Source organism: Alexandromys fortis, unplaced genomic scaffold (assembly GCF_014885135.2).
Source record: "Alexandromys fortis isolate MF-2015 unplaced genomic scaffold, M_Fortis_MF-2015_v1.1 scaffold_21, whole genome shotgun sequence".
Lineage (NCBI taxonomy): Eukaryota > Metazoa > Chordata > Mammalia > Rodentia > Cricetidae > Alexandromys > Alexandromys fortis.
Genome location: NW_026067905.1, coordinates 14,082,093 through 14,108,364, shown reverse-complemented (window position 1 = coordinate 14,108,364; position 26,272 = coordinate 14,082,093). Strand labels below are relative to the sequence as shown.

At 42.2% G+C, this 26,272-nt stretch overlaps 1 long non-coding RNA gene across 1 annotated transcript in view; it reads right to left on the bottom strand.

The window, feature by feature from the left end:
- Positions 1 to 15,385: 15,385 nt before the first annotated feature.
- The window catches only part of LOC126497248 (uncharacterized), a 55,509-nt gene continuing 44,622 nt past the window's right edge, over positions 15,386 to 26,272 (bottom strand). The window contains exons 2-3 of the long non-coding RNA XR_007590549.1: positions 16,744 to 16,984; positions 15,386 to 15,660 (exon numbers count right to left, since the gene is read on the bottom strand). This is a non-coding gene — a long non-coding RNA (uncharacterized lncRNA). The remainder of the gene's footprint in view (positions 15,661 to 16,743; positions 16,985 to 26,272) is intronic.

The window sequence follows — 26,272 nt, the reverse complement described above, 5'->3', positions numbered from 1 at the left end:
GAAGGTGTTAACATCTTTAACATCTAAAGAGAGCGTGGATGAACTCCTCTATTATTACGGTAAGTCTTCCTAACTGTGACTTAAAACTCTAAAGCCATTTTTTTATTCATGAATAAGTCTTCTGTGCGGCAAAAGAAGAAAAGACAAATAACACAGGAGGACAAACTCTTCACACCTTATGGTGTTTATAATTATTGTAGAAAAGACACCCAAAAATAGAGAGTAAAGAAGCCAGGAACATTTTTCTTAAAATGCTCTATAGTATGAAAATGTGAACTGTACCTCATGGGGAAGAGACAGGTGACTCCTGGACACATGAGAAGATGCTTACCCCCACGGAAGCAGTTAAGATTTTTTTAAAGTACCAGTTAACATATTTATTTGCACACTTTATGGGAAGGCAGAATACAACCCTATGGAAACAAATTTGACAGTATCTAGAAAGTTATTTATTAGTTATCAATCCATCTATAGTCATGGTGTAGAGACTCACAAGCCAACTCAAATAGCTTCCTACTTACAAAGATGAGGACACACACACATCAACACAGACACTAACTGAGACACACTGTCTGTGAGCTTACTACAGCTAGAAAACATTTCCTGATGCCTTTTGAAAATCAACACATTCTTCTCTTTAAAATGGCAGTAAAGGAGGAAATTCAAGTATTTAGGTGACTTTTCTGATGGAAGCCAATGACGGGAAGCTGATAGAAGTTTCTCTTTCAATGGGATAACAGTTTGCAAAGACAGAAGGGATGGAAGGAGGACATCTTTTTGCATCTTCCAGTGAGTTGGGAAAAAGAAAGGATATGACAGGTGAATAGCATCCCTAAAAGACAGCTAGACATTTATCCCCTCTGCCAGGAGGGCACAGCTCCACCTGGGAAGCAGAGTGGCCTGGTCAGTCCCTCTATCATCGGGCCCCTGATGAACCTCTGAATCTAATATCCAATTCGCAGAGGTGACAGGCACCATACTAAACAGAGTCACAAGGAAGAGAGCCAAAGAAAACTCTTTGCGACCAGCTTGTAAGCTTCCTGAAAAACAGACCCAAAGGAAAGAAAATGGAAAGGAAGGCTGTGGACCAAAGAGAATGGGGCTTCTTAGCTGCTACCAGTGTGTGGGCTTAGTTTGGATTCTGATAAAAAATAAATAAATTAACAAGACAATTTATAATATAAATATAAAGTGTAGACACTGGATGATATTAAAGATTATTGTTTATATTTTATGTGGTTATTTTTAGAAGAGAGAGCCGCCTTTGACAAATACATCTGAAACATTTATAGATTAAGTGATCTAATGTTTGAAATTTGCTTTAGAAATATGAACCAGAGGAAGGAAAAGCAGTAACAGAGGAGGGTGTGCCATGTGTCAATCATCACTGCAGCTATGTGACAGACAGGGGGATTTGTGTGACTTTCGTTCATAAATGTTTGAAATTCTCCATAACTCTACCCAGTAGCACACATGAAACAGCACTGTTTATACATAGAGGACCACTGGAGGTCAAGAATGGAGCGCATCAATAGAACTGTCAATTCTATAAGAGAGTGAGGGATGGGAATGAAGACTTGGACAACGAAGGAAAGTAATAATACAAGAAAATAACTCTGAGCAATGTTGATTATGTTCCATTAACAGAGGTGGATGATGAATGCTACCCTCTAAATTGAAGAACCCCTCCGCAAACAGAGGCAATAGAGCACATGAATAAAACAAAAGATCACGACTACTCTTCTGTAAGTAACTTGGAAAATTATACATAATGTGCTTATTAGTGGTGTAACTGTAATTAGTTTGTCTAAAAGCCTCAGGAGAACTATTGCCATCTTCCAAAGAGTGGAGCAGGAAAGGGTCTAATTGCCCCATCAAAACTTCTTCATACCACAGAGGTTCCCAAAAGAAGTACAAATGGCCAATAAACAAATGTTCAACATCCTTAGTCACCAGGGAAATGCACTGAGATTCCTTCTCATCCCAGTCAGAATGACTGTCATCAAGAAAACTAACAAAAATGTGGGCAAGGATGCAAGCTTGGGGTTCCTTTTAACACTGTTGGTGAGAATGAATATTAATCCAGCCACTGTGGAAACCAGTGTAGAAGTTCCTCAAAGCACTGAAAATGGAACCACCTTGTGAGACACTTGGGTATAAATTTAAAGAAACCAAAATCAGCATAAGCTAGAGATTCCCGTATGCCCATGTTCACGGCAGCCAGATTACAGAATCACCTGAGGGTTTCATCAACAGGTACACGGCCAAAGAAAATACGGCATACATGAACAATGAAAGTAATTCAGCCACTAACAAGACCAAAATTACGTGTTCCACAAGCAAATGAGTATTGACTAAGATAAACCAGACTCAGGCAAAGATGGCTTATTCTCCCTCATATCTAGATTTCTAAGGTATGAAGGTAAAACAGAAACTATTTTGGAAAAGGAAGGGGTCCACCAGGAAAGGGGGAACAGAGTAAAATGAGACAGTGCACATATGTCATAGCACACATACATATACAAAAGTGTCATAACAAGACCCATTAATTTACACGATTAGTATACACTATCGACAATGCCATCTTCATCACCTGTACTCTTGGAGTCTTGAGAACTTACCTTCTTCACAGGTGCTGACTCTTGAGGGCTCCAGCTCTCCTCCACTACCAGCTCATACGCTTCTAACAATCTACTCCATGATCAACAGCTTCCTGGTTGTGCTGGCATGAGTAAGATGGCCTCCACGGGCTCATATACTTGAATGTTTAGTCACGGGGAGTAGAACTCTATGACAGGATTAGAAGGATCAGGAGATGTGACCTTGTTGGAGGAAGTATATCACCGAGAGTAGGCTTAGAGGTTTTAGAGGTTTTAAAAGCCCATGTGCGCTCTCTCTCTCTCTCTCTCTCTCTCTCTCTCTCTCTCTCTCTCTCTCTGTCAGGCTGTAACTCAGCTATTTCTCCAGCATCATGCCCAGCTGCTACCATGGACTAAGCCTCTGACACTGTAGCAAGCCCCCAATTAAATGCTTTCTCTTATAAGAGTTGTCTTGGTCATGGCATCTCTTTACAGCAATAGAGCAGCAACTAAGACGCTGATGAAGTTTATATCCACAACTCACAAAGACTCTAGAATCTGAGGCTGTCTTCTGAACTTTACAAAGCTTCAAGGAATGAGAAAGCAGCCCCAGTTCCTCCAAGGAAAAAGAATCCTATTTTTTCCTGAAATAGAATATTGCAACAGAGGGATCCAAAACTGAAGGTCAAGCACTGGGGAGAGAAACGCAAAGAAAATGAAAAGGAAAGAAGCGACTTCAATGAAACATAACTCAGGGGAAGCGGGGACGCTCAGGATGGAAATGGTACCACTCCACTCCAGGACTCAGTAGTGTGGCACTTCCCATCATCCACCGCTTTCTAGTGCTCCCATGAACACTAGAACCAAACTACGGGTTGTTTTCTTAGGAAATTTCACTGGTGGCTTCTCAACGACTAGAGTGGCGGCTTCTTTGGCGGTGTAGATCTATTTATTTGGATCTTCACTGGTGCTCTAAGAGCAAGAGAATTGCCCTAACCAGAACATATTCGTCACTCCTTTGTTTGGTGCCCCATGTTCGGCAGTAGACCCTACCCAGGATCTGAAGATGAATCTTGACTGATGTCTCGGTCTGACACCCAGTCATAGGCAGTGCTTGAAGTCTCGCTGGGCATTACGCCCATCTCTAAATACCTAAGCATTGCCACTACCCTAGCAGGCTTCTCATGCTTGGAGCCACGTTTGTTCCGGGGAGGATGAAACTTTCTCTGGGTTTATAGGACTCCTCTGTAAAATGGTGTTGGAGGACACAGGAAGCACCAGTAAAAATCAGATGAACATGCTGGAAAACTGATGTTGACGAGGGTCCAAGGGACCCCCCCCCCCCGCATACCATGCATTTTCCATTCCCAGCCCCCTCTTGGAAACTAGGCAAGTACTCATAAATAGCCCCTGTATGCCTGGAACTTCTCTTCTAGAAGTCTCTCCATTCATCGGCTAATCCAACTTCATTTTGATGCCTTCTTTCCATCTAGGCTGGTGGTTCTCAACCTTCCTAATGCTGCGACCCTTTAAATATAGTTCCTCATGTTGTAGAGAGCCCTAACCATAAAATTATTAAGCTATTTCATAACTGTTATTTTGCTACTATTATGAATCATAATGTAAATATCTGTTTTCTGATGGTCTTAGGTGGCCCCTGTGAAAGGGTTGCTCACAACTCACAGGTTGACTAGGCAATCCTGTGGGACAGGCAAAACTATCCAAATATAGACTCCAAAAAATGCACTATTTTGCCTTTAACAGTGGACAGTGGTTACTACAGAGACTCGCAGGTGGTCAAAATGCTGAGAATACGTGACTGTTGGATGTTTCGCCCTAAAAAGAACATCTATAATACTGAATCCAAGGCTCAGGGGCGATCACAGAATAAGAGGTATAAGGAACCTAGAAGTGAGCTGGGGGAGAGAGTGGAAAGCAGTAAGACCTGGGCCATGGCGCTCTTGAACCTGCAGCTGCTGTGATTGCCTGCACAACACCGGGCCTGTCGACATTCTGCCGTGGAAGGAAGAGACCTCGTGAGCCCTCGAGGCAATTAATGTCTGCTTAGAAAGGAAGACATTTTCTTCAGTGCTGTGGCCACTGACAAGTTGCTGATGTTCCTGTAAATAACCCTAATTAAAACCAACAATTGGTTCACCAAGAAAAGAGGACATGAAAGAACAAAGAGAACTAGCTGGAAAGGAGAAGGGGGATCAGGCAGTAGGGGATGGGGCAGAGAGGTAATGGGATGAATATCATTAAAATGCATTATATATGTATGAAAATGTCATAACGAAACCCATTATGTACAAGTAATATATGCGAACTAAAATTTAATTTAAATGTTCTTAAAAATTTATTTCTATGTGCATTAATGTTTTGCCTGCTTATGTCTCTGCTAGAGTGTGGGATCCTCTGGAACTGGAGTTACAGACAAGTTGTGAGCTGCCATGTGGGTGCTGGGAATTGAACCCGGGTCCTCAGGAAAAGCAGCCAGTGCTTTTAACCTCTAAGCTACCCCTCCGATCCCAACTTAAATGCTTTTTATTGAGTGTAACAGAATTTAGCTGGTATGTAGTCATTTAATTTCTAGCAGAAATCACAGTGTCTCCAGTTCACTTTACTTGGTTTCTTTTGGACTTGATATAGTTACTGTGATGGGTGTTCTTCCGCGTTCCCTCCTCTTACCGAGATGCTCTGTTTCTGTGCTGGGGAGAGGCAGCTGTTGACCTGGCTTCCAGGATGTGTGTTTGATCTCCGAGTCACCCTCTATCCTAACAGGCTCCCCTGAGAGGTGTCTCCTCTTGTCTCAGCCTCACCACTCAGCTTTCCACAGGAAGGGCACTCATACTGCCCCCTCTCGGACAATCCTACCCACTTGTTCGCAGACACTCCTGCAGTCCTTATGGGAACTCTCGGAGATCTCTAGAAGGCCTTTTCCCTCTCTAGAGAAAGCAGGATAGGTGAGGCACCGTGAAGCTGTCCTCAGACCTGCCAGCCAACTAGGCTTTCCCAGTCTTCTTCCTCCCCGGGGCCCTATTTGAGCCAGAGCTACTGGACCTTTTAGCTCAGTCCAGGAAGAGGGGTACAGGTGGGGCTCTTTTCAACCCACTTACAGCATCAACTGCCCAGCCTCATCCCCTCAACCTTAATTCAGCCCAGGACAATGAATTTGCTGCAAACAGAACTCTTCAAAGAAACACAGCAGGCACCTACAGCCTAACAATATCCGCTACCCTTTCCCTCCTCCTTCCCCAGCTGGTCACATTTTTATCTCCCTTTGAGTGGAAAATAAATTATGTCATCCTGCCTTCTAAAATTTCAGCTCTTTAGACTCTGGCTCCTGATATTTAAAGTCAAGCTTTTAAATTTTTTTTTTAAATTTGTTTAGAGGACTAGCTTTAAAATTACTGTTTATGCTTAGCAAAGAAAATTCAGCCTACAAGACAGTTACCCCGCCCACTTCAGGATGTCTCCCACAGCCTGGCTCTCCCAGGGTATCTCCCATGTTGTCATTGTCCTGGTCATCCCACTCAGGGTAGCATTCCTCTCCCAGGTAACCCATCCCCAGCTGTTGGGATCTGTATTTGATGCAAGCGGAGCGGGGCTTCTCTGCAAGCTGTTCCGGGGCCTTCAGACTGAAGGTCACCCGATGGCTTGTTGGTGTTAAGATGAGAGAAATAGAAAACAAGACTTTGAGATGGACAGACTTTCAGGACATCAATTTTTAAAAAAAGAAATAAACAAAGAGAGAGAGAACCAGGCCCTTTGAGTCCGCAGTGGAAGCGAGGAACTGGCAAAGAAAAGGAGCCCCAGGAGACAGAGGTCTGCCCTCACCTGTTGGTCTGACACTCACTATTCCTAGTCAGCCTCCCCTGAACTTATATTTGTCTGTTTTTATTTTCTACCCTGACACACAAAAAATAGTGATCTTTTGAAAATGCATCTATCAAATGAAATCATGTTTATGTGCCCCAGTTTTATGGATCTTTTCGGATACTTTTGACAGTTCCATCCCTAACAATTATAACTCATTGTTCTTTCAAGGAATTGGAGTTGAGTATCCCCAGAAGTGAGGGAGCAAGCAGTGTGTGTCCTGCCATACCTCTTCAAGACTCCACAGAGGCGTGGCTCAGTGCTTCCAACTTGCTAAATGTCACAAGAGATATTTTAGGGTGGCAAGGGAAGAACATCCAAGGATGATAAGGAACTGAGGCAAAATATGGAATTATTCCTCGGGATCTTTGAAAATCAGGGTGTCTTATCCTCCCAAAAGAAGAACCAGCCTCCTTGCCTGAGGCTGTCAAGAGCCAGAATCAGTGCTACCGGTTTTTCTCTTAAAGCTGAGAACAGAGCCCGCTTCTCGAAGCTCGCCATTTCCAGTAATCCTGTAATAGCAGCGCTCTGAGGAGCCAGCTGTGAGCCTTGAGACCCGTTCGGCTGCTCCCTGGGGCCCCACAAATTACCACACACACTGGTAGTCAACCATGTTTTTTAAAACAGTGTATTGTCGATATTTGCAGAACTGGAAGATAGCCCTGGTGTCAGCCGGGGTCAATGCTTCAGGCAAGATGCTCTGGGGAGGATTTTATAAGAAGAATGGTCAGACTGGCCACTATAAAAGGTTTGGCAGTAGTGTCTTATTTTCTCATGTATTTGAGTGTGTGTGTGTGTGTGCATAGTGTGTGCATGTGTATGTGTATGTCCATCTATCTGTGTGTGTGGTAGGTATGTATGCCAAGGGTATATGTTTGTGGTGGGTATGAGTGTGATTGATGTATGGGGGATGGAGGCGTGAGTGTATAGATATGTTCTTTGGAACTGTGGAAATTCTGTAACATCTAGGCTCCTTAAGAGTCTAGTCTCTTCCAAAGAGTATTTGTGTTTCTTTGTGACAAGTTCCTAAGGGACAACCAACCCAAGATTGTTTAAACTACCCGTATAAGTTATGGCCTCTGGGAGTAGAAAGATTGTGTGAGCACTTATCCCCTGCCTGTACAGGGGGTGGACAGGACTTGAAAATTCCTGGGGTCATTCCCCACACCCCGCTCCACTTAGAAGCAAGGATAAGAGAGGTTCTTATTCCTGACGCCACCTCCTAGGGTGGGTTTGGTCTCAGGACACTAAGACACTGCTTTTGGTGGCATTGGGGAGATGACTCCATAAGGTGCTGACTGCAGAAGAGGACATGAGTTCAGAACCCCAGCACCCATGTGACAGGCCAAGCAATGTGGAAACCGGAAAAATCCATGGAGCCTACTAGCAGAACTTGCCCCCAGGTACAGTGAGAAACCCTATTTCACACACACACACACAAAGGTGGAGAGCAGCTCGGGAAGGTATCTGATGTCTGATGTCAATCTCTGGTCTATACCCATACATACGTGTGTACCTGCATGTACATGTCCACATGCATGCATGCACACACAAACATGATGAATAGCCTTTGAAGGTCCTGATACCTTTATGTGGGGGTCTCCGTCCACCATACTAGTTCTAAGATGGCTTTGGCCACAACAACGTCGTGTACATTTCACCTTGAAACCCGCACTCCCCATCTCCACCAGCAGGAAGTTAGCTTTCTCAGCTCCTGTTTCTTATCATTGTCGGCCCCCCAGAATTTCTGCAACATCCCTGCCAGATCTGTCATGCGTTCAGAAGACAGATTTTTTTTAAATTTCACTAGCATTTGAAGATATCCTCTATAAAAAATTATTTAGTCTATGATATGACTAGATGCAGATATTAACTTTGGTACTTTTCCATTCAAATAATGTGCAAGTATGAATAAATAAAGCATGTAAGGCACAGACACATTAATAATTCTACAGATCATCCCTGATAATCAACTTGGAAAAACACACACATGGGGAATGCACGCACGCATGCACACGTGCGTACACACACACAGATTATTTTCCAAAGATGAACACGGTGGATTCTTCCATTCCATGGACTTCTTTACCATGTGTTTGGGCCCTCCTCTCAACAGAAGCCCCCGTGTTTCCTTGTTTTGAAGTGGGGTGTGTAGAGCAGATGTGAATGCTCATGACTCACAAGGTGAAGTCATGAAATCACCATATACATCTGCTTTGCTCCCCTGGGGGACTCACTCCTAATACCCAATTGCCAAATTGTGAGGAAGCCCAATCCACCCCTCATGAAGGGCTGAGTTCTCGGTTGATGGGCATCACCAGTCATCAGGGAAATAGGTACAGGCAGCTTGAAACACCTCTACCTCCTGCTCAAAGACTGTTCTCTTCCTCTGAGCATCCACACACCACGGAGCAGAGGCCATCTCAACTGTGCACGGTTTGGACAGAATAAAAACTTTTCTATGCCACTCAGTGCTGAGGGGTTTATTACACAGCATTAATAAGGAGGGTGTGGGAGAGGTGTGAAAGCAGATGAAATTTAATTTTAAAAGTATGTGGAGTTCAACTTTTCCATTTAAAGGTTTCATGACTAAATAATCATTTGTGAACACCTCTGTCTTCAGATCTACCTGCAAACCATGTCCTTGACAATGACAGTAACAACATTGGCACTGTCTACTTCACTGTGCTGTTGAATTGGATAGGAAAGGTAGTTTGGAAACTGTAAAACATGTTATTTCCATTTCCAGCCTGCTATAGGGATATATTTACTAAACAGAACCCAAATCTGGCCATAACTTCTACCTGCAACCGCTGAAAACAAAGAAACAAGCCTAATTCTTCTTCTGCCTCACAGTAACTTAAGAAACGGGTGCCAGCCCCACTGCCTTCAGATACCCGAGCTGCCTTCAGCTTCAAGATATTCAGAAGTCTTTGTACCCCCTGCAACCTTGTGTTGCTAGTACTAGGCTATGCCTCGCTGGGCTTCTGTAAAGGCCTCTTGGCCTCTTCAGGTCTCTGGATTGCTACATTGGAGGCTGAAGAGTGTCTCACCCTTTCAGAAAACAGTGCATCAAGGAGAGAAGTGGGTTGTGTCTGCAGCCTACACCTAATGCTAGACTGTGGTCCCAACCACAGTCCCATCCATAACCACATCCCTAGGCCACTTCTACTTCTCTCTTGCTCTTCTTTTAATAGACAATTAAATGTGCCTTGTGGAACACAAAAGACCAAGGGGCATGGAAACTGTTGCACCCAAACTTGAATACTGGTGAGACCTCATTTTGGACTGTGGGTTGGACTGAAAGAGTTTCTTATGCCCTTGACTTGTACAGCTGCTTTCCTTGTGAATGCCAGGTGTCGGCCAATAGCGAGGCAGGAGCAAGGAGAGGCGGGACTGGCAGGCAGAGAGGAATCTAGAAGAAGAGTAAGAGAACAAGGAGAGGAGGACATTAGGGGCCAGCCACCCAGTCACCCAGTCAGCCACGGAACCACCCAGTCACCCAGCCACCCCATCACCCAGCCAGCTTTGGAGTAAGAAGGAAAGTAAGACATAAAGAAGTAAGAAAAGGAAAAAGCCCAGAGACAACGAGTGGTTGGGATAGTTTAAAATAAGGAAAGCTGGCAAGAAACAACCACACTAAGGCTGGACATTTATAAGTAAGAATAAGCCTCCATGTGTGATTTCTTTGGGAACTGGGTGGCGGGCCCCCAAAATGCCAAAAGAGTAAAATATCCACTAGAAGTGTTTCTTCCAAACTCTGTTAGATTTTTGTCATCAAAACCTGCACACTTCTCAGGGAGCAGGAACCGCAGTCAAGAGATGAAGTGAGGACAAGACCAAACACAGGGCCAAACGGCCCAGCTCCCTTAGCTCTGTCAGGCATGGCATGAAAATGTGGAACAATGGCTCCACGGTTGACAGCTGTCAAGTATTGAGCAGGAAAGAATAATCTGAACAGCACAAGGGAGGACAGCTTGGCAATAGGCGTGAGTAAGTGCAATCAAGGAAAGGTAATGCTACGGTTGAGCATTACGAGAAGCCAGCACACACTCCACTCTCCCATGGGTAGATCTGGTCACTTAGTGTGGCTAATAGTCTGGACTGGGGTAGTAACCTGAGCCTGCTGTTTCTCCTGCCTCATCTTCTGCTCTTGTGACTATTTATAAAAATACACATATGCAAGATAACGTTCAAACCCTCCCACAGTCATGAAAATCCCTTTTTGAACGCTTGCTTTATCCTTTTTAATTAATACCAAAGGCAATTAAGTCGTGGCGTGCTCCCATTACCTGCCAAGTTTAGTTATTTATAAAATATAAGAACAGGGTTTCAGATTGTATTATTTTGTTCACACGCAGCCTCTGAAAAACAGTTTCTTTGGTTTCCCCATGTACAAACTTGCAACAAAGCTGGGGGAGGGGCCGATTTGACATGACTTTTTATTGTTACTTGGTTTTTTTATTTTTTTTTTCTTGCTAGGACTCTTCTGTTCCGGTTTTTGTTTGTTTGTTTTTTATCAATTAATTTTTCATTTATTTTAGATAAATAAATAGCTTTCCTTCACTCTTCTCCTCATTCCCCCAGACACACACTCCTCTGTTCCAAAAGGGGCAGACTTCCCATGGGTGTCAACAAAGCATGGCACATCAAGTTGAGGCAGGACCAAGATCCCCCTCCCCACCCCACATCAAGGCTGGTTAAGACAACCCAGCATGGGGGATAGGTTCCCAAAAGCTAGTTCAAGAGCCAGGGCAGGTTCTGATCCCACTGCTAGGAACCCCACAAACAGACCAAGCTACACAACTGTCACACACATGCAGAGGGTCTAGGTCAGTCCCATGCAGGTTCCACTAGGACTTCTAAGGAGTAGGAATCTGCCCTTTACCTGAAGCCTTCTCAGAGGGAGCAAGAAAAGGGTCTAAGAGATGTGCATGAATGCCAAGTAACTATCACATTGCAAAGCACACATGAACCTGCCCCGTTAGGCATCCCTTCCTTTCGGACATTGAGGAGCCTAATAGGAATGTGTGGATTCTTGGAAAATATTCCATTCACTTTGCTAAGAGACTTAGCAACTTAAACCACAGAATGGGAGGAATGTACTATTGATTCTGGACAAGCTCATGTTATCACCAGTAGAATCCCCCAAACCTGCTGTAACAAAGTAGCCAAACAAAACTTGGTGCTACCCAGATGCCAGGTAGGGAGAGACCTAACTACTGAACATCTACTCCAGTTTTTAGAATTGTCAAGCACTATCTAAAGTGTGAGTGTGTGTGTGCAAGAGAGAGAGACAGAGAACAGGTATGTACTCGTGTGCACACACATGTGCCGACCAGAGATACCATGTGCCTTCTTCTATTGATTTCCACCTCACTCTCTTGAGACAGGGTCTCTCATTGAACCAGCTGACCACCTCAGCTTGGCAGGCTGACCAGAGAATCCCAGCACCCACCTGTCTCCATCCCCCAGGGCTAGCATTACAGGCTCACACAGCCACGCCCAACTTTTGATGAGTTCTGAGGATTCAAACTCAGATCCTCATGCTTGCAAGTGCTCATACCCACTGAACATCTCTCTAGCCCGTCAGAAATTATGTTTTTTTTTTTTACAAGGAAAAGGTCTGGTGTTCAATGACTAGCATTCAGGGGAGAGGCCACAACATTCGTAGGTAAAAAACTAACCAGCATCCCTTTAAGAAAAGAAAAGAAAATCAACTTTGACAAGTTGACATTTGTCACAAATACTTGAATAAGTGCCTCCATTACACACAGTCCCTGGGATATGTGCTCTGAGGGGCACACAACAGTATAAACCAATCATTACCTCCAGAAATTTACAGTTTGTTGGAGATATGAGACAATTGCATGTGAAAGGAACAACAGCAACAAACAAGGAGACCACTGCAGCAAACTCTTGAACACCTGTGTGTTGTGGAGACCAGGCTCATCTATCCTAGTGACTGAGAATAGAGCCACAAGCACAAGGGAATGAGAGAAGGGGCACTTTCTCACATGGAGTCCAAGTCCACAGCTGCTCTGCTCCTGTAAGAGAATGCAATCATCCACTCACTCCGTCTACACCCTAGCGTCAAGATGCCCCCCAAGAGAAGGAGTGAAGGTACCTACCACCTTGGGAAGAATAGGAAGATTAGAAAAGAAGTGTGGTCAGGTGCTGGAGGTGCGTACCTTTAATCCCAGCACTCAGGAGGCAGACGGATTTCTGTGACTTAGAAACCAGCCTGGTCTGCAGAGTGAGTTCAGCCTAGAAATTTTTCTTCCTCCCTCTGTCCTGCCCAAATGACCACTTGTCCTTTGAAATTAGCTTCTGTCACTCTCCCCCTCATCCAGAGCCTCCTGGGTTCCTACTTCCTCTACTCCTAACCCTCAGAGGCCATTGAAGTGGGGTATAATCTGTTGTGAAGTACAGAGAGCTGAACTCCAACACCCCCAGTGTCTTCCAGATGCTAGACCACTTCTGCAGCATTTTCCCAGATACTCATCAAGTCTATGCTGGGATGGGTACCTTCCTACCACAACAACAAGCTATTCCATTGTGGCACAGAACCAAGCACTGGGAAGGCCTCCTTTACTTGGATCTTCACGATACTCCTCTAAGTTGCTCCTAATTTTAACATTTTTTTTTCCTTTTGGGGAACACAATTCTATTAAAAAACAGTAAAATTCACAAAAGAACACAGATTTCCAAAGCAAAAGAAATATGGATTGAGAGTGGAAACTGGATTGTTACACTGTCATTTAAACACAGTTACCTGTTATGGAATATTAGTTTAAGATGTGTGTTATATTTGTTTATGCTGTGAAATATTTGTTTAATGATGCGAAGATGTGTTGCATTCTTTTATGTTGTATTTGTTCAACTCTGTGAAGTTGTGTTACTTTGTTACACCCGATGGTCTGATTAAAAAGCCGAATGGCCAATAGCTAGGCAGGAGAAAGAAACAGGCAAGGTTGGCAGGCAGAGAGAATAAATAGGAGAAGTTTGGGTTTGTGGAAAGAACAAGAGGGAGAAGTAAGAAAATGAGGCAAGAACAACAGGGACAGCCAGGGAGTGAGAAGGAAAGCAAGATACATAGAATAAAGAAAGGGGAAAAGCCCAGGCAAAATATAATTAAAGGGAAATGGGATAAGTTAGAGAATCTGACTAGAAACAAGGCTGAGCATCCTAAGTAATAATAGGACCCCATGTGTTTATTTGAGAACTGGATGATGAGCCTGCAGAGTTTAAAAAAAAAATTACAGGTACCTTTGACTGAAATGTGTCTTTCCTTTATTAAAAATAGATTTTTTTTCATACAGTATATTCTGATTACAGTTTCCCCTCCCGATCCTTCCTCTCCTCTCCCACCCACACCCCTTCTGTCTCTCCTTAGAGAACAAACAGGCATGTAAGGAATAACAGTAAAATAAATAAGGCATACATATTCACACATAGGAACCCCATAAAAACACAAACCCAGAAGCCATAACATATACACAAAGGACCTGTAAAGTTTAAAAAAAAAAAAAGCCCTAAGACAACATTATGAAGCAAAGAACCTCAAAGAGGTTGTTGAATTTATTTTGTGTTGGCCCTCGACTATTTGGCATGAAACCTACCCTTAAGAGTGGTTTGCTTCCCTATTGAAACTCCCTTGAAGGAAACTAATTTTTTATTTGCAAGAGGTTATCAATCAGAGCTAGCTTCTGGGTTAAGGGTGGGCCCTGTGTCCACGTCTCCTCTACATTCTAGGGCCTGTGTGGGTCCTGCGCCTGTTGTAACCACAGTCTCTGTAAGTTCATGTGTGCACATCGGTTGTGCTGTGTTTGGAAGGTCTTGTTTGCTTGGTGTCTTCTATCCCTCTGGCTCTTACATTCTTCCTGCCTCCTCTTGGGGCAGGAGCTGGAATATGAGGATCAACTGGGGAGCAGGGAGAAAGGATAGTAAGGGAGGGAACATGGGGAGAGACAGCTAAAAATCAGGACCATCTGAGGGGTAGGATGGAAATATAATACAGTTGACACTTCCTAAAGCATATCCATATATGGAGCCTATATAAATGAAATCACCAAATAACAGAGGAGACAGAGCCCCAGGTGGACATCTCTCATCACAAAATGAAGCTTCCAGTACTAGGAATATGTTACATCTAATCAAGTTGTTGGCCAAAGGCATCCTATGGGAATCCCCAAACAACCCTGGTTATTGTTAAGGCTATTGGCTGCTCTCTGCAAACTGACAGTAAAGTCCTGCTACAGAAGACAGCACCTGCACAACTCACTGAACACAGAGAAGCTGAAGAAGACATTGGTGGGAGTAATCAACCAATATCTGAATTGACTTAAGGCCCACTCCACAAAATGGAATCCATACTGGACACTGCTTGAGTGGCCAAGAACCAGAGACTAGATGGCCCAGGGACCTAGGGTAAAACCAAATGCTACTGTTCTACTAAAAATATATAGCAATAAATTAATGCCTAATGAGATTCTGCTATGCTCATAAACGAGTGCTTTGCTCAGTCATCATCAGAGAAGCCTCCTGCAGCAGATGAGAACAAATACAGAGACTCACAGCCAGACAGTGTGCAGAGGGTGAGAGACCTTGGAACTCTCAAGCCTAAATGAGATGCTTCCACCAAATACCAAGGTGGAAAAAAATTTCAACTTTTAAGTCCGTGTCTATCCAGCTTGGTATTTAAATAGAGTGTCCCTGCCCTCTGAGTCCTCTCCTGCAAGAGCAGCATCTATCACCCACGGCATATGTCACACGTCACACACTTCCCAGTTGTTCTTGTCCCCATGCACTCTGTAAAAGTTTCAAGATAACAATGCGTCTACATCTCCCTGGACTGGTAACTTTGTCTCTTTGCTGTTACCAAACACATGACAAAAAAAAAAAAAAAAAAAAAAAAAAAAAAAAAAAAAAAAAAAAAAAAAAAAAAAAAAAAAAAAAAAAAAAAACCCACAAACTAAGGAAGAAGGGTGTATGTTCGTCTCATTTGTAGATAGAGTTCATCGGGAAACAGAAAGAGATGGATGCCGGTGTTCAGCGGGCTCCTTCCTTCTCCCTGCTTTTCATTTGGGTTGGTGCTCTGATCCATGAGATCGCAATGCCCGCATTCAGGGCTGGGCTTCTCTTTTCAGTTAACCATCTCTGGAGACGCGCTCACAGAAGTATGTCTCCTAGGTGATTCCAAAACCTGTCAAATTGACAGTGAAGATTAACTGTTAGACTACCTGAAATGCTTATCTTTAAAAATAAATAGAACACTCTAGACCTCAACTGGTCATTGTAAAACAGAATGGAAACTCAGGTCCTCTTTTATTAGTAAGGCTGCATTCAACTCTGTGTTGGGGCCACATGGCACAGCGTGTTCTTCCTGTACCCAAAAAGACTTCTGCTGTAAGAGCTTCCCACCTGCTGATGGAATAATTGATTTGTATTTTTTATACCTCCCTCACATAGCTGGGATTTATCCAGAAACCGCGTAAGAAAGTGACATCTCTCAATGCTTGCTCTCCATCCTTTCTACTTGAGCCCCAATTACCGATTTAAATGACTGTTTCAACAGTCTAGAAAAAGAAACACTGTTCCCAACCAAGAAATCTCCCTGGAAAGATGTCTAGGATGTCAGTATGGAGCTCTGTGATGTGGGAGCACAGGCTGCCATAGCCCCACAAAGGACCCTACTTCCAACCTACTTCCTTCTTTCTTGTCCCTAACCCAATCCCCAGGCGCTAATAAACTCTCCGGTAAGTACAAAAACAGAGTGACCCACATTCAGACATTCATCTCAGTCTGTAAAACTCTAACAGCTCTGGCCATGCCCTGCTAATCATGAAATTGTTAGTGAATGAGTGAGCGAACAACCCCTGAGCTCTGCAACCGTCCCGGTGTCTAGAATCAGATCTGGGAAAGAAAGGTGTTCTGTCTCTAATTTAACACATTGATTCAGTGGTTATGGTCCTAAAATTTGATTGCATGCATTTGTTTAAAGGTGTTCTGTCTATAATTTAACATATTGACTCGGTGGTTATGGTCCTAAAATTTGATTGCCTGCATTTGTTTTAAGAACCAATTTTATAATGTGCTAGAAAAATAAAATGCAAGCATAAAGCTTATTTTTAAATCTTATTACTGTCAAAAGCAAATCTTTAAAATAAGCTCAGCTGGTAGAAGAGAGGAGGGAAAGAAACAGAAAACATGGGTCAAAAACCTTCATCTCTTTACTGCAAAAAAAAACCCCACTCTTTTTCTCATTTGTTGCAGGAGGTCCACATACCTGCACCTAGGTGTATGATGGGTCCTTTGTCCATCCGGTCACAACCTGAAGTCCAGGTTCTTCTACGGTTTGGTCAGCCTGTGGACTGGCGATGTTATTCAGGGAAGATCTTTACCTCTTCTTCAGCTCATTCCATGTTTATCTTCCAAAAAATTCTCCACCAAATGTCTTCTAAAAAGTCTTCTCTCATTAACATCAATCCACAGCCATCATTTGTCTTTCCCTAAAGCACTCAGACAATCTATAAAAGAGTAGGTTGGTCGTCTTGTATTTTTCTCCAAAAAAAAAAGTTATGAAAATTTGCTTTCACACTGTAAGATATTACCAACATAACAAATTGTTATGCTTATTTTTAAACTCGCCTTTGTCTTGCTTTCCCAAAGACGTCATAAGCTCCAAAGAACGACAAGATCGATAGGTAGTCTTCACTTATTTTGAATTTCTTTAAAATGCCAAGTGTGACAGTGAAACAAACAGGTGTTAGGTGGATAAATGAATGAATAAAGGGTTGCAGCACATTGTCAGCAAGGGGGGAGCTGTCCGAGGTTCTGATGCTGAGGATAACGATAAGATTCGGCACAACAAACCAAGCAAATAACTTAAAACCTCCTGACCCTCAAGCCTGAGAGAGCTCATTTCCTGGCTACCATAAACGTCATTCAAGAACACCCACACCTATACTTAGCATGGTGTGTGTCCCTAGTGCAAGCTTCATAAACTCTGGGCCGTGACCACATATGGGGCCACATCACTGAATGGAGGTGTCAAAAGAAACTTGGCAGCGGTAAAAGGTTCTGAGCACACAATAATCAATCATGAATTCAAAACCAAACACAGAATGAATGCAAACTGCTCTAGCAGTGATCGCCTGCATTGCATCTCGCCACTTCACTGCATCCTTGGTTCTAAACACACAGCATGTACTTGCACATGCAGTCATGCCATGCAGTGCTAACGGCTGCCTGAATAGATAATTCTGTTATTAACCGCAGTGTTTTCACTGTCCACACACACAGTTTTCTGCTCTTATAGGGACAGAATGGTTTAATTACAGGGAGAGGAGACCTTTAATATTTTCCTACCATCATATTTCACCATATAAATATCTTTGGAGTTGATTGTGTTAATGTGTTTGATTTTGAAAGCTACTATTTGAGTTGCTGACTAGAGTTTCATAAATAATTGCCAAGTGAATTTTGATTTAGGATTAGGACAGAATTGTCTTCAAATTTTTCTGAATTTGGCCCAAACATACTTCTGCCATTTGTAGTACAAATTTATGCAAAGCAGTATTCTAAGTATTAATGATTATAAAATTAAATATCCATCAACTCTGAAAAATATTGATAACTGTCCTGCAGTATCAAATATTCAACCACAATTTAATTCATATGTAAAATAAACATATCCAACTCATGAGTATGCAATTTTCTCTTTACTAAGCAGTCAAATTAAATGTATACCAAATAATTGAATGTTGTTGGGTTTCTTTTTTTGTTTTGCTTTGGGTTTTTTGTTGTTGTTGTTGTTGTTGTCCTTTGTTTGTTTTTTTGTCAAGAGGCATACCATGGCATTTGTGTGATAGTCATAGGACAAGCTGTGGGGATCAGCTCCCTCTCCTCATGCACATCCCAGGGATCAGCTCCCTGTCCACCAGGCAGGCACATTCTAGGATCAGGCCCAGCCACAAATATCTTCAACAGTAGAGCCATCCAGACAGCCCTGAGAATTGCTTTAAAATAAATTTCTGTGGCAAGAGAAATGGCTCAGAAGTTAAAGTCCTTGATGCTCTTCTAGAGGACCTGGGCTTGGTTCCCAGCACCCACATCGTGACTCCCAACAATCTCTAACTCCAGTTCCAAGGGATCCAATGCCCTCCTCTGGCTTCTGCAGACACTGGGCACACATATACATGTATGTGAAACAACCAGCCCACTTTTTTATTTTAAAAACAAAATAAATTGTGTATGCCTGTGTTTTCATGTGTGTAGGTGCACATGGGCGGATGCATTTGCATATGTGTGTGCATGTGTGTGGAATCCAGGGGTCAACCTGGATATATACTGCCCACCTTTTTTTTCTTTTTAATGTGTATAGTGGGTCTGTTTGCCTGCTTGTATGTCTGTGCACCGTGTGCATGTCTGATGCTTGCAGAGGCCAAAAGACAACATCAGGTCCCCTAGAATTGGAGTTGCAGACAGTCAGCTGCCATATGGGTGTTTGTGAATCAAACCTGGGTCCTTTGGAAGAACAACCAGTGCTCTTAACAGCTAAACCATCTCCCCAGTCTCTGTCCACCTTATTTTTGAAACAGGATATTTTATTGACCTAGAACTTACTGATAAGACTTAACTGTCTGGCTGCGAGGCCCAGTGCTCCACCAGTGCCCACCTCCCCAAGCACTAGGCTTACAACCACAAGCCACCATGACTGGCAGTTAATATCAGGTTTCCATACTTTCAAATCAAGCACTTTACTATTTCCTCATTCATAAAGTAAATGTCTTCACGACTTATTATCAACAAATGTTTGACTGGCATATATATATATTTTATATATCTAGAATGGTGCAAACGTTTCTCAGGAAAAGGGAGGTCCCAAGTGGAAAAGGTTTAAGAAGTCCTGACCTCAATTATGACTTCATCATATTAAAGCCTAGTTCAGAAGTTCATTAGTAAGGGCTTTCTGCTACATGCAGTAATTCTCAAATTTAGGGGTGACAAGGGAAAAATGAAACTTTCATTTTGACACTAAAACCTATCTTACAGGAATAGTTACACACCAGTTTCAAAACATCACTGAGTGATGAAGGTATTGGACCTGTGTTGGGGATTTAACTGTCCCCTCCATGTCTGCACTGAAAACCTAGTACCCTTTGTCGCAACATTTGGAGACGTGATCTTTGGGCAGTAATCTTGTTTACATGAGGACATGAGGATAGGAATATCATGATGAGGATAAGGCCCCAACCAAAGAAGTCACAGGACAGAATTCTTCTCCTCTAGGCCACTCCACCCCCACAAAGCAAAGATATAATAAACATGGTCCTCCACAATCCAGGAAGCAATCTGTCACCAGAACCCAGACATGCCCTTTCCCGAATCTCACACTTCCAGCCTCTAGAACTGTGAGAAAATAAATCTCTGCTGTTTGAGCACCCAGTCTGTGGGAGTTTGCTATGGAATCTCAAACAGACTAAGACAATGTGTCTGATCCTATTAACTGCGTAGAAGCAGAGCATGCATACATCGGGTCGTTTAAGCTCGAACACACATGCTAATGAACATTCTTCTAAACTGCAGCTTCTATCTAGGAGCAAAGAGTCGCTGCAGGAATTGCACTTCCCACATAAACAAAACCTAAATAAAACAGATTAAAGGACATTTTCAGAGACTGGGCTACACACAGGACAGGATTACATCCCCTAAGGAAAAGGAGATGACGGTAAATTCCATGTTTACTCTCACTATCTGCCTGGAGGAGGCAGTGTCCCGATTGTAGCACAAGAAACCTTCCACGTGAACACCAGGAACTTGTGAAGTTAAGGAGACAGAGACTGGGGTTTGACAACAGTATGGTAGCTAAGACACTGAATGCAGAATGCTGAAGAGATGTGTACTATATGAATAAAAGGCCCCAGAAATACTGATGAAATCCTCTCAAATCTTTTTGTAAATGCTGTGTACCTATATAGGGTAAAGTCCCATGGTGCTTGGAGATCACAATTAACAGAATTCTATCAGCCAAGAAATTCTCAGAGAAAACAGGTCTGGAAATTACTTGGGATCCCATCAATCAAATCCATCATACCTCAAAGTTCACAGAACATTCCTTAGAGATCAGAAGTGCCGAAGCTTAGTATTATGACAAGTAAGCCCTAGAATAAAATATACTCCAGGCTTACCCTGAGAAAGACTGTGAGACAAACCTCAAAGCCAATCTGAACTCCAAGGAATGCAACTGCTCGTCAAAGACACTGAACACTCTTCAAAGGGAGAGAACACAGTCAAACGCTTAGCAAAGTAAATTCAAAGTGTTTCGCTTTCAATAAAAAAATAATTGTTAAGGATGCAAAGAGCTGGAAAAGCATAATCCAAAATCCAAAACCACAAAGAGAATCAGTCAAAGGATATGGACCTAGAAATGATATAATTAAGGTAGAATCTGCAAACTGAAAAATAATAAATTACAAATACTATAAATTAATTCCAATTTACCTATGAAGGATTTAATCCATGACCTCCCCACCCCCAGAATGTCTGCAAACCACGGAGAATAATGAACCCTATGTAATTCTGTGTCTCTTTTGCATATACATGCCAATGATACTGTTTGATATTTTAATTAGATACATGAAGAAGTAATAAGCAGAACATTGCATTAATATAACGAAAGATATTTAAATGTTATGAATTTTCTTAAATTTTCCATGCAATATTTTGGATGATGATGATTGAAACTAGAAAAAGTAAGTGATATGCAGCTGCCGAGCGAGGAAGACAATCAATAGTCCTCCCCACCTGTGACGCCAAGGAACCACAATAATGGCCAGCATAGCAAGAGAGCCCTACAGGTACCTTAGTGGCACCTATATCTTGGCAGCTCCAAAAGCTATCTAACTGAACAGAAGAACCATTCAACTGGAAAGAAATCATGCCTGGTACTATAAACCTATGCAACTCCTCTTAGCTAGTGAGGTCGTGGACCCTAGAGGACCTACTCCCGCCACTTTCCTACACCAGCATATTCCTACCTGCGTTCTAAATCTCTATACCTACAGATAAGTGGAGCTCTCCGACCCCAGCAAAGAAGGTTTTCTTTTCAAATCGAATTTCAATTAGGAAGAGTCAAACTGTTTTATAAAATACCCAATCTGAAAAGGGTAAAAAAAAAAATGTGAACAGAGAACAGATGGAAACAATTCTGAATAGAAAACAAACAGGAAGATGGCAGATTTAAAACCAGTTCTATCAATAATTACATTAAGATCAAATTGTCTGAAACAGACCAGTTAAAAGGCAGAGATGGCCAGACAAGTCAAAATAGCAGCGCCTAAGAGTATATGCTGCCTATTACGGACCAAATCGCAAATCAGTCCAAACTAAAGAGGCCCAAAAATGAATGTGGAGAAAAAACAAATCAGAACACACCTGGAATGCTTATGTTTGTGTCAGAAGAAGGAATATTTCCAAAGACAAATAGGCATATTTCATGATGATGAAAGATGTCATCCTCAACAACTCAATTTTAATATACTAGAAGCAAGAGTGTATATGAGTGAAAGAATAAAGAGATAAATTCACAATTAAAGCTGGAGAGTACAACACTGCTCCCCTAGTTATTCATAGAGCAAGCAAACTGATAGAGCAAGTGTACTCAACAGTTGTAAGACTAACATCACTATCGTGAGCCAACATATACATATATATGCGCACACACACATATATATATATCAATTATATGCAATACCCTGCACCACTCAGAAGCATGTGAGGAAACTCAGTGTGTTCTGATGACCACAGGATGAAGGTAGAAATCAAAAGCATACAAACATCTAACAAATGTCTGCTAAAACTAAACACCTCAAAAATTCCTGATTCATTCACATAAAATAAACACGCCCAAAGGTGTTGCATACCTTATATTTAATGATTGGGAGAACATAGGTAGTGAGATATGCCACACTCATCTAAAGCACTGGTTGAGAGATTCATAGCTTTGAAATTCAAGAAAGCAAGTTCCAAAATAATGTAGCTAAGCTTCTACCTTAAAACAGGTTAAACCCAAATTATATAGAAAAATTAGATCGTTAAAAGGCCAAAAAGCAAAACTCAGTGTGACGCTGAAAATGGGTAGAAAGGAAAGTCCATGTCAAAAAAATGGCTATTTGTAAATATCATTAATAATAGCATCAAATCACGACTAAACCTCTTCACTGAAATGCATAAAACATTACTAGGTAAATTAAAGTACACTTAGAAGCTAAAGAGACATATTATGTTCATTAATTGGAAGATGCAATATTGTTACCATTTCTCCATATTTATCTGCTGATTCAACTGGGTTCCATTAAAAATGTCAATGGGTTTTCTTACAAAATTGTCAGGCAGGTTTTAAATCTTAAGTGAATTTTCAAGGAACTTAGCAGAACATTTCTGAAAAAGAAGACTGAAACTGGAGAGTGTATGCTGCCTGATTTTAGTACTTCCTATGAAGCCACAGTGAGTATAGATATGCAGACTATTAGGACTGAACCGAGGGTCCAGAAATAGACCCATATGCATAAGGCCACGCCGTGGGAATCTAATGAGGAGAGTAATTATTTCATAAGATACTGCTGAGAGTTGCCTACATATATAGAAAAAAAAGTGAATCTCAATCATTCCTTATATCATATTCCTAACACACATATATGTGTGTGTGTGTGTCTTAGGGTTTCTATTGCTGTAATGAAACACCATAACCAAAAAATAAGCTGGGTTTCATACTGTATTGCCTTGCCCCGCCTTAATACAAGAGGAGGAATTCAGTCCTACCTCATATGTGTTTTAATTAGGTTTTCTATTGCCGCAATGAAAAAACCATGGCCAAAAAGCAAGTTAGGGAGGAAAGGGTTAATTTGGCTTATATTTCAATATTGCTGTTCATCAATGAAGGAAGTCAGGATAGGAACTCAAACAGAGCTGTATCCCAAAGGCAGGAACTGATGCAGGGGTTATGGAGGGGATCTTCTTATTGTCTTGCTTCCCACGGCTTGCTCAGCCCACCTTCATATAGGACCCAGGACCACCAGCCCAAAGATGGTACCACCCACAATGGGCTGGGCCCTCCACTGTTGATACTTAATGGAAAAATGCCTTACAGCTGGATCTCATGGATGCATTTCCTTAACTGAGGCTCCTTCCTCTGATGACTCTAGCTTGTGTCAATTTGATACACAAAACCAACCAGTAGTAGGTATAGGGAGGCCGTTAGTTTGTTTCCCAGCTACCCGGCAGCTCAGACCCGAAATAATCACACAGAAACTGTATTTATTAAATCACTGCTTGGTCCATTAGCTCTAGTTTCTTATTGGTTAACTCTTACATCTTAATTTAACCCATATCTATGAATCTACGCATCACCACAGAATCATGGTCTACCAGCAAAGTTTCAGCACATCTGTCTCCAACAGAGGCTCCGTGGTTTCTTCTTGACTTCACCTTCTTCCTCTCAGCATTCAGTTTAGTTTTCCCCGCCTAGCTAAGTTCCACCCTGCTATAGGTCCAAAGCAGTTTCTTTATTCATTAATAGTAATCACAGCGTACAAAGGGGAATCCCACATCAATATGCCATTCTTTGTTGATACCCTGCCCCTTTCTGAATAGAAAAAGAGAAGGAATGGAAGGAGGGGAGGTAGGGGGAATGAATAGGAGGAGAGGAGGGAGAGGAAACTGCAGTCAAGATATAGAATAAATAAATAAATTTAACGAATTAAAAAACAAGTTAGGAAGGAAACAGTTTATTTGGTATACACTTCCCTATCACAGCTCATCATTGGAGGAAGTCAGGACAGGAACTCAAGTAGGGCTGAAACCTAGAGACAAAAGCTGATGAGGAGGCCATGGAGAGGTGCTGCTTATTAGCTTGCTCCTCCTGGCTTGCTCAGCCTGCTTTCTTATAGAACCCAGGACCACCAGCCCAGGTTGGCAACTCCCACCATGGGCTGGGCTCTCCCCCATCAATAACTAATTAAGAAAATGCACTGCAGGCCTGCCTACAACCTGATCTTATGGAGGCATTTTCTTAATTGAGGCTCCCTCCTCTCAGATGACTTTAGCTTGTACCAAGTTGACATAAAACTAGCCAGCACAGCAAATATTTCGTAAAATACAAAAATTAAAAACCATAAAAGAAAAATATCTTAAATTGGTGCTCATCAAAAAATAAAAAACTTCTATTCTTCAGAAAACACCATGGCAAAGGCAAGTGTGGTGGATATAAGCAAGTTCCACTGTTTTGACAATTATTGGCACTATGTTGACAATTTTGCTGCTGCAACTGATGGCTGAGTAGGATAATTTAAAGGAGGAAGTATTTATTTTGGCTCATGGTCTCAATGATTTCCATGCATATTGACTGGTTTTGCTGTTTCTGGACCTATGGTGAGCCAGTACATCATGACAGAAGACAGTGATGAAGCAAAGCCTACCTCTCGGCAGCCAGGAAACAGAGAGGAGTAACAGAAACCATGGTAAGATATACCCTTCACGAGCCCTCAGAAACCCACTTCCTCCAACTAGACCCCACGTTCAACAGGTCCACCTCCCAGTCTATTCAAAATTTAACCCCATGGATGGATTGAACCACTGATGAGGTCATCCTTAAGACCCAGTTATCTACAGAAGCACCTGTACACATACCACTAGAGACATGCTCTTGCTCATTCTAGGTGTTTTTCAATCCATCTAGTTAAAAAAGGTTAACCATTGTATATGCTAAATATCCTTTATTTGAGACATTTGAAACTTGTAGCTCTTTTGTGTAGTAACTGGTCAGATGTACTACAACTATTTTATAAAGTTAGTTGTCTTACCGTCTCACTGGGACAGCAATGTCCCTTAATACTTTAGATACCAGCCTCTTGTCACACATCTGTACTGTGAATGTTTTCTGTGTCTTGCCTTTAATTCACAGAGAGAGAGAGAGAGAGAGAGAGAGAGAGAGAGAGAGAGAGAGAGAACAGGGGGGGGGGGGGAGAGAGTGTCTCACTATGCTATGCAGGCTTTGCCTGAACATGGTCCTCCTACCCCAGCTTCCTTGACAGCTGGGGCTATAAGCATGACCCACCACACCTGGCTTTGTAATGTTGTCTCAGAACTAATAAATTTCTAATGTAAATTTATTCCACAATGAAAAAGCAGTACTATTCAATAGAACAGCTAATTTTTCTAAATTAATCATACCAGGTAGAAGAACATGGAGTAACTAAATTTTCACACATAACTGGGGTCATACCAAATATTTCAGGGCTGGGGAGATGGTTCAGTTGCTACAGTGCCTGCTGCCCAAGCGTGAAGACCTGAGTGTAGGTGTACCACAACTAGGTAAAACCAAGCATGAAGACCTAAGTGTATGTGTACCACAACTAGGAAAAACCAAGCATGAAGACCTAAGTGTAGGTGCACCACAACCAGGTAAAACCAAGCATCCTGAAGCCCAGACCAGGTGCCTGACTTACGTCAAGGCTGAGAATATCCAAAATTAGGTCCTCACACTTGGGCAGCAAGCACTTCCCCAACTGTTTTTTGTTTGGGTCTGGGGTCACAAGTCATAGGGCTATAGGATGCCAAGAAAAGGATAGAATATATGAGGGAATCAAATAAATGTTTTCTGTCTTGATTTCTGTGGTATTTACTTGGGTGTATCCATTTGTCAAAGTTAATCAAACTCTGTGCTAAATAGGCTGCATTTTGTAACAAACAAAGCTTTTACCATGCCACTCATCTAAAGAATAAACTACAGCCCGTTCAGAGTCCCGTCATTACCT